We start from the raw sequence: 8,919 nt of genomic DNA, 5'->3' as shown, positions 1-8,919 counted from the left end.
TGCTGATTGGGCCCGAGTCGGGGTTCTCTGTCTCAGCCGCGCCAGGGAGTTGCGTTGAGGATGGGGGGGTTGTCGGCCCTCCTCTTCCACCCGTAGTCTAGCCGCACGCCGAGCCCGGCAGAGGGAGGCCGAGGAAGCCCTGGGGTACCGAGGAACTCCCTGCATCCCTCCTAAAGTTTATCAACTCCCTCCCCCAGCTGCCAGTCTGCTCTCCTCCCCACTCCCTTCGTCCCCTGGGAAGCGCAGTCTTCGCACTCCGGCTTTTTCAGCGGAATCAATAACCAAAGTGCTCCAGGAAGGCGACCCCAGCGAGACCGAGCAGAAAACAGGAGGTTGGCCTTGCTCGAGTACTTGGCGGGGTAGGGGGCTGCTGGGGGCTCAGGCCTGGGATTCAGTGGCCCCCCACCCCCCAGATTCATACCTCCACCCACACTCAGGAACATAGCCCCTCCCGGCGCTCCTGGCGGAGCAAGGCCAAGAGCGTGGTAAAAGAACCCGAGACAGCGAGGCAAGGGGACAAGGGGACGGTCTGCACTCGCCGGGGAGAAAAGACTGATTGTAGACCCATAGCCGGGTTCCGGAGCCGGGAGGGTCGAGTGAGGCCGAGACTGTGGTAGGCTGCAAAGGCCCGGGGCCCCTGCGGCTCAGAGGCCTTCAGAAGCGGGATCGCACCCCTAGACTGGGACAGAAGGTGAAAAATCTCCCTAGCTCTCCATTCCCCGACTCTCGGCCCCGCGGAGGTCTACCCTCCTCAGTCCCGAGTCCTGGCCCGCCTCACCAGGCCGGGGAGAGGGGAAAAGCGGAGGTGACCGCGGCTGGAAGGCGGGCTGGGCTTCAGGCGGAGCAGTGGGGTCCCTGGACCTTCCGAGCCCCAAGCGCTTTGTGAGATTCCCAGGGTTCTCCTGAGTCCATCTTCTCTTTTGACAGCGCCAGGAGAGGCCAGGCCGGATTTCCCTTCCTTTGACTCAGAAAGGGGCTTGGAAGAAAGATTGAGAGACCTCAGCGAAGATGTGTATGCAAAAGTGTGTGTGCGCGGGGGAGGGCCACGATCCCTTCCCCTAAAACGCTAGAACAGCAGCCGGCTTCCCCTTTGGGCCCCGCGTGCAGCTGTGAGCGAGGGTGCGTCGGTGTGTCCAGGGGTCCGAGCAAGAGCGTCTGGGGGCAGCGCCCGCGGATGTGCCGGGTGCCGGTGGCCGTGGGGCGGCCGAGTGCGTTGCTCGCGCAGCCCGCAGGAGTCCCGGAGCCGGAGGAGCGGGTGAGTGAGCGTGTGAGTCAGTGCCTTAGAGGATGTCAAGTGTGCATGTGAGCGGTTGAGTGTGTGTCTGTGTCCAGTCTCGAAAGTCCCCAACGGAAAGCGAAGTGGGCGGGGCGCACCAGTTATTTAATTGGGTGATTAATGGCGCTTCCCGGCAGGGTTTGGGACAGGAAAAAAGGAGGGTAAAGGGGGCGGGCAGGAGAAAAGGCCTGCTGGTCCTTACTAACGGAAAGGAGGGACGGATGGAAGGAAGGAAGGAAGGAAATTCTGCTACAAGGTAATTTGGGTTGGGGAGGGGAGCGGCGGCTGGAGCCCAGGGTGTAGGGCAGGGTGTGCAGAGCGAGAGCAGCACGCACCCGCTGCCAGGCCGAGAATTTGTGGTGCCCTGACTCTCAGAGAGGGAGAAAGGAGGATTAGAGTTACAGAAGGGCTCTGGGGAGTGTAACCCAGCGGGACCCAACCCCGCTGGAAGGACGCACGCCGCGTGGAACCGGGAGCCCTGCACTTGCATTCGGTCCCCCGGAGCCTGATGTCTAGAGGAGATGCCAAGGCCCTCCCCCCCCCGCCCCCGCTCCCCACGACGGGCCCGGGCGCCTTCCTCCCCAGCCCCGGATTACGCTGGTCGCTTGATCCAGTCCGTCATCTTCGCTCCGCACGTCAGTCTTTCTCCTCCGTGATTCCCTAGTTTATTTTTATTATTCAAGTAAGACGTGTCCGGTGTAGAAAAATTCTAAGCAGAAAGCAAACATTCGGTGGGAATCTTCCCGGGCCCCCAAATCCCTTCTGTTCCCTCGGGCCTCTTAGGAGGAGGCCAGGGTTTCTGTTCTAAGAAAAAGCCACCTGCTGAACCCTACGGGTTTTGTTTGTCTTCACTCTAAATTGTATTTCCTGAATGGTGGCTTTCTGTGCCAGTAATTTGGGTCTCCGTTCCAGTGTCCTCTTCCAAAGTCAGCAGAGGGGTTTTCGGGAGTGCGTTCACTCCAGGGGAAGCCGGGTCCTGCTCCCGGAGATGCCGGTGGCTTCCCAAAGGGTCCCATGGACCCGTGTCCATGGAAGTCGGGCCGCCTCCCCTTTCCTGTCTACGGGGAGAGCCCGGCAAGGAGCATGGGAGGGGGCTACAGACCAGCTCCAGTCGACTCTTAGGAGTTCGAAGACTTCCGCTCCGGCTCCTTCTTTCTTCTTCCCTCTTGGCAGTCTGAGGTCTGGCGTCCCGCAGGAGTCCCAGCCCTCTCTACCCTGCAGGCCTTGGAAGTGGGGTCCCGGCCTCCGTGATTGCGTGCGCGGGAATCCAGTGAGGAACGTAGAGCTTTTGCGCGCTGAGGCACAGTTTGGGTTGTGGTGGGGGGGCGGGTGTGGGTGTGAGTGTGGGGTGGGGGTGGGCTGTATCTCCTCACCAGCCTCCTCTCCAGACCAGCAGAGACCTTGGCCGAGCCGACCCGGGAGCCTGGGTGGCCCTTAAACCCAGGCTTTTGAACCGGGGGCTACCTAGCGCCCTAGCTCCAGCTGCCCGCCCAGAAAGCGAGTCCTGCGGGGCCACGGGGCTCCTCCCCGCGCCCTGCCGGACTGCTTGCCTCGAATCCCAGCGGAGGAAGGATGGGAGAGGTGGACCACGAAACAGGATCCTATACAGGAAGATCGGCCTTGCTGGGTGTGTGTGTATATGTGTCTGTGTGTGCACATGCGCATGCCTGCAGGCAGGTTGAAACACTGGCTCTGCTGGGACCTTCCTGCAGGCTAAGTGGGATGCAGAGCTCCAGAAGTTCTGAGTCTGCCTTGTGGGAATTTTCAAGGATCCCGGATTCCTCACCTGCCAATGGGGACCAGGGGGGCCATTGTCCTGCGCCTGCTGTCTCCACCCTCATCGCTAGTTTCCAGCCACACTCTGAACATTTCGTCCTGGCTAAGACACCAGGAACCCTGAGAATTTCCTCCACCTCTCTGCCCCCACCCCACCCTTTTCATAAAGTGATCAGAGAACCTTAGCTTGGGAGATGTGGGATGAGTTCAGAAGATAGAAGGCAGGGCGATGACCTAAACTGCTTTTTCAAGAGCTCTGGTCCCGCCATGGCTGAATGTAGACAGACCCCAGGTACTGATCCAGCCCTTCCTGGGGTCTAAAAGGCCCCCACAACTCAAGGCCCAGCTCAGTTCACACTAGAGTCTCCCTTCGGCCTCAGCAGGTCTGGGGAATTAGTGACCTAGGGTGTTAGGGGATGTGCAGGTCTGGGCACAAACTGCTGAGTCTTGAGCTGGAGACAGGTGACATTTTGCCACTAGGAGTTCCTGGGAAACGTGGTGGGTTCAGGTTCTCCACTCATAGATGAGGGAGTATGGAGGGGATCCTCAGGAAGGGGCCACCAACCCCAGCTCCCCTCAGATACCCCTTAGGACTAGGTTTTCGGAAAGTTTCTTCAAGGAACCCCGTGAGTTGGGAAAAGAACCCCCTTGCCTGGCTCAGTACCATAAGTCTCCGATTCCTTCCCACTCCTCACTCTGTGTCAGGGAGTGAGCCCATTCTACTTTTTCTCCAGGAATATTTCAGTCCCTCCCCATCCATCATCTCCTTGCCTTTTGGTGTCTCAGTGGGTGAGACTGACTTCCGGAGCCTCTGTGCTGAGAGAGCTGGGGCCCAGTCACCTGTGGGTAAATAGTGGCCCTTTCCCACCAGCAGCTAAAGAATCCACCTGCAATGCAGGAGACACAGGAGATGCAGATTTGATCCCTGGTCAGGAAGATCCCTGGAGAAGGAAAATGGCAACTCACTTCAGTATCCTTGCCTGAAAAATCCCATGGCTAGAGGAGCTGGCTGGACTGTGGTCCAAGGGGTCTCAAAGAGTCGGACACCACTGAGTGACTATGTACACATGTGTGAACCCAAGCTCAGCATCAAGGCTTTCTAGGTCAGAAGTAGGGTTCTAGGGGAGACGAGGTGTGTATGTAGGTGGGTGGGCGTCAAAGCCTGGGTTCCCCCAGGAGCTACTTATACCTGTCTGCCCAGGTCCCCGGTCCTCCGATGCCAGTTGGCCTGCAGCTCTGGTCTCTGGCAGGAGCATTCGACATCCTTTTCTGGTGCCCAGAGCCTGGGACCTCACAGGTTTGGTCCTGAGTCTGGTTGTTCCTCCATCTTTCATATCCCTTGGGTGCTCTGGCAGCTGTACAGGCCAGGTCTCCAGGCCTGAACCTCTGGTCCCAGCTCATCCCACTCCCTATGGCCTTGCCCTTGCTGAGGCTGGGGCCAGGCCACTCCCCCAGGTCTGCTGGGGAGCCTCGGTTGAGCTTGCAGCCAATTCAGGTGCCTTCCCTAGCTGGCTTTCTTTCCCATCGCTACCAAGCCACTTCCCGCCCTCAGCCTGTGCATCCCTCCAGCACATTCCCCAGTGCCTATAGGCTCGAGGGGTCTGGCTTCCTCTGCCCTGTCTGGAGCTCCTGTCCACCTACCTCCCGGTTTTGGGACCCTACCCAAAGGTCTGTGGGAGATCCTGGGCAGCACTTGCTCTGCCCCTAGGGAATCCAGTCACTCAGGTGATTGAATCTACCCAGCCATGACTGCTGGAACAGGGGTTCCCCTATAGCTGAAGGGCACTGGGTATCTGAGGTGAACAAGGAGGAGCATTTGGCTTGCACATTCAGCTGGGGAGCACAAGACCCAGCTTGTAGAAAAAAACCCATTCATCCCTTCCTTCCCTGAACCCACCTGTACCCCATCCTACATACCTGGGAGCCAGACCTCTACACCTGCACATGAAGGAGGGAGTTACTGTCCACCCTCAGGTAGGAAGGGATTGACATTTTAAAATGAGAGAGATGGGATATTCTTGTTTGTTTTTTTAAATAATGAGATTATTATTTTTGTATCACAATCAGGCGTATCTTTCCTAAGAAGATCAGCAGTGCTGGAACCCAAGAAGGGCAGTTCTAATGATAAGATGCTGGGACAGGCACTGGGGGCAAAGCGAGGCTCTTCATATTCCAGTGCTTAGACCCCTCCTAGATCAGTAACCACCCGCAGGCTCAGTCACTGCAGTGTCGTTGACTTATTCCAGGCAATGCAAGATGACTGAGGCTTGTCTGCGCTAGATGCTCTCTGAGTATTGTGTAGGGAGCAGGACCCTCAGGGTGCTAGAGGTGCCCTTTGTAGGGGTGGAGGTTACGCGGTATGGAGAAGACGGACCCCAGGGGGCTGGGCCTGGAAAAGAGGGACCCCAGGGGGCTGGGCTGGGGCTGAAGCCCAGGTGGGTGGGGGAGACCCCTGCTGCTCCACCACCTCCGGGGGTGCCTGTCCAGCCAACTGGCACTTTTCTCCCTTGTAGCACGTTGTTGCCAGGTCCAGGCCACTTGGGTGGCTGCTGAATCCTTTTCCCCACCCCTGCCTCATCTAGTTTGGAGTCCTGGCATAGGGCCTGGACTCCTGAAAGCACCTCCTAGGCACAGCCTGGACAACACCTACTCCACTCTGTCCTCTCCTCTGCTTGGGCAGGGATCCCAGCCATCCCAGCCAGGCTGCTGAGCCTCCAGCGCCATCAGGATCTTCCACCCACCTCAGCCCTGGTATATCTCACTGATGTCCTTCCTGAGCCTGTGAGTCCAGAGCTGCTCAAGGGGAGCTGCGGGTTTGGCCAGATTGTAAGCAGGGCCCCCTGGAGTGACCCTCATCAGATACCTACCACAAAGAGCAGTTTGGTGCCAGCAGAGAGCTCTTCCCTTGAAGAAGGCCTTGGCCCAGGGCCAAGAAGGCTTAGGGGAGGAGGCAGAGGAGTTCTGAACACCTGCCCTGTATTAAATTATCTGGAAAACTTAGGCAAAGTTGTGCTTGGCCACAGACCACATGGCTTAAAGTCTGGTTCCTTGAGGGCTCCCTATATTTGAAAGTCTTCCAGGTGAGACCTTCTTGTAAACCACTGAACTGGGCCAAGAATGGGGGAAGCAAGTGTTGCCTGCCCGCTGAGAAAAAGGCAGGAGGAAGGGTCTGGATTGGTCTTTATGTTGCAGATCTGTGCCACGCTTAGTCGCTCAGTTGTGTCCGAACCCCATGGTCGCAAAGGGTCTTCTGTCCATGGAGATTCTCCAGGCAAGAATACTGGAGGGGTTTCCCATGCCCGCCTCCAGGGGATCTTCCTGACCCCGTGATCGAACCCAGGTCTCCTGCGTTGCAGGCAGATTCTTTACCACCTGAGCCAATGGGTAAGCCCTAGTAGCAGGTCAGGGAATAAGAAATGGTTGTTTCTGCCAAGACCTCTGGTGCAGTAGGGGGAGGGGAGTTAGCAGTGCTGGGGGCAGTTTTGTGGAGGGGATCAGAGAGGGTGAACAGGCCTGGACAGGGTACAACTGGACCCAACCTGAAGTGTCCAACTTGATCTGAAAACTCCCCCACCAGTTCAGACTCAGGATTATTTTGGGTAAGGCCACCCAGGGGTGAGGGAGGGGGCTTGGTAGGACTGGATGGGTGTCTCGAGGTTCTAGGATAAGAAATTGGATTTGGGATTTGAGGGTCTTCTTTTCCCATCTGCTTTCTTCCGGACAGATTCCACCAAGAATGGTTACTTGACTTCCTGCATCTCTTCCCCAGACAGTTCTCTGTGACTCTTCCTTGCTCTGTGCCCCTCACCTGAAGGTTTTGCAGCCTTTTCCTTCTCCATTTGCTTCTTTTCTCCTTCAGGCTCTCCAGCATTCTCCCCTCTCTGGGTCATGCTCCTCGCACTGCTCTCCTCCCCACCAGGCCAGCCTCTGGAGCACAGCAGTCTCCCTCCATCCCCTCTTCATCCTTCCGCCCACCTCCTCTCCCTCTCCAGAGCCCTCATTTCCCCTCTTCTCTTAGGTCCTCCCCCTGCTGCAGGGGAACACCCTCTTCTACTTGTCTGTCTTTGGAAATTAGGATCCTGACAGGCACTCGGAGTTAAAATCAATGAAAAGACACCAGAGACTTGAGAGAGTCTGCTAAAAAAAAAAAAAAAAAAAACCCAAAAACTCCTTTCCTAAGAACCCTTCACTCCTCCTATGGATCCTGATTTTATGTGGACCATCCCCTAAGATGAGCACCTTCATTGGTTTTCTAGCAAGGGACATGTGGCTACCTTCTGAAGGTGTGCTCGGTACATGCTTTCACGAAATAGTCACAGCTCGGAGCGTGGCAACTCGGATGCTCCATTTTGAAGAGAAGGAAACCGAGACCAAGATCAAACAGTGGATTCAAACCTGGGTGCTGGCTCTTGGGGCTCTGCCAGGGCAAAAATCTCTTCTCTTCACCCTTACTTCACAGTGAGAACCGGGCTCCCCCCTAAACATAGATAAGTACTCTCTGGGCCAGAGTTTCAAGGTTTCCGTCCCCCCAGCACAGCAGCTGAGAGGCGCTTTTGGATTGCGAGGCAAAGCACCCTCGCAGGAAGCCTTAGCCTCTGTGGAGACTGGAGGAAATCTAGACTTGGAGGGTGTAGGCTTTGGAAGAGCACAGCCCCACCTGATGTGGACAGTGGACTTAACCACCCAGAACCCTGTATGTGTTATTTTGTTTTTGCTGTTTCTCAATAATAGCTTTATTGAGCTATTATCAGTATATCATCAATACATTTACAATTCAATGGTTTTTGTATATTCACAGGTATACCAAAATACATTATTTAGGCACAGCTATACAATGTAGCCATCACCGCAGTAGATTTTAGAATATTTTTGCCACCTCAGAAAGAAACTTGTTGGTGATTATAATTAATAATGTGCTTAGTTGTGTCTGACTGTTTGCAACCCTGTGGACTATGGATTGTAGCCTGCCAGGTTCCTCTGTCTGTGGGATTTCCTGGCGAGAATACTGGCATGGATTGCCATTTCCTCCTGCAGGGGATCTTCCCAGTCCAGGGACAGAATGCATCTCCTGCATCACAGGCAGATTCTTTACTGCTGAGCCACCGGGGAAGCCCTTATATATAATTAATAAAACTGTATTGTATATTTGAAAGTTGCTAAGAGTTTATCTGAAAAGTTTTCATCCTAAGAAAAAAAACGTAGCTATATGTGATGATGGATGTTAATTACACTTATGTGGTGATTGTTTTGCAATATATACAAATATGGAACCATGTCTTTATACCTGAAACGGATATACGTCAGTTACATCTCAGTTTAAAAATGAAAAAAAAAAAAAAACTTGTACCCTTTAGCTATTACCCACAACTTCCCATCCACCCCCACCCCCTCAGCCCTAAGCAAGCACAAATCTACTTTTTGTTTCTATGGATTTGGCTATTGTGGAACTTTCATATATATATGGAATCATATAATACATGATCTTGTGTCTGGCTTCTTTCACTTAATGATTCGAGTTTCATTCATGTTGTAGCATGTATCAGAACTTCATTTTTTTAAATGGTCAAATAATATTCCATTGTAAGGTTATACTACATTTGTTTATCCATTCATTACTGATAGACATCTGATCGTTTTCATTTTACCTGTGTGAGAATGTGGGGGCTCCCCTAGCTCAGGGTTTCCTACTTGGCCAGAAGAAAGAGGAATTTTTCTGAGAGCAGATGAGGGAAACTGGTGAAGCTCAGGGAAGAGCCTTCCATTGACTGCGTGTCCCCACCTAATCCATTTCCTTCTGGATGCATCGTTTCCACTTTTGTCTAAAGAGGGGAGGCCCAGGCAGGACTGGGAAGCTTGTAGGAGTTACA

Source organism: Ovis canadensis, chromosome 3 (genome assembly GCF_042477335.2).
Source record: "Ovis canadensis isolate MfBH-ARS-UI-01 breed Bighorn chromosome 3, ARS-UI_OviCan_v2, whole genome shotgun sequence".
NCBI classification, from domain to species: Eukaryota; Metazoa; Chordata; class Mammalia; order Artiodactyla; family Bovidae; genus Ovis; species Ovis canadensis.
Note: the sequence above shows the minus strand (reverse complement) of the source record.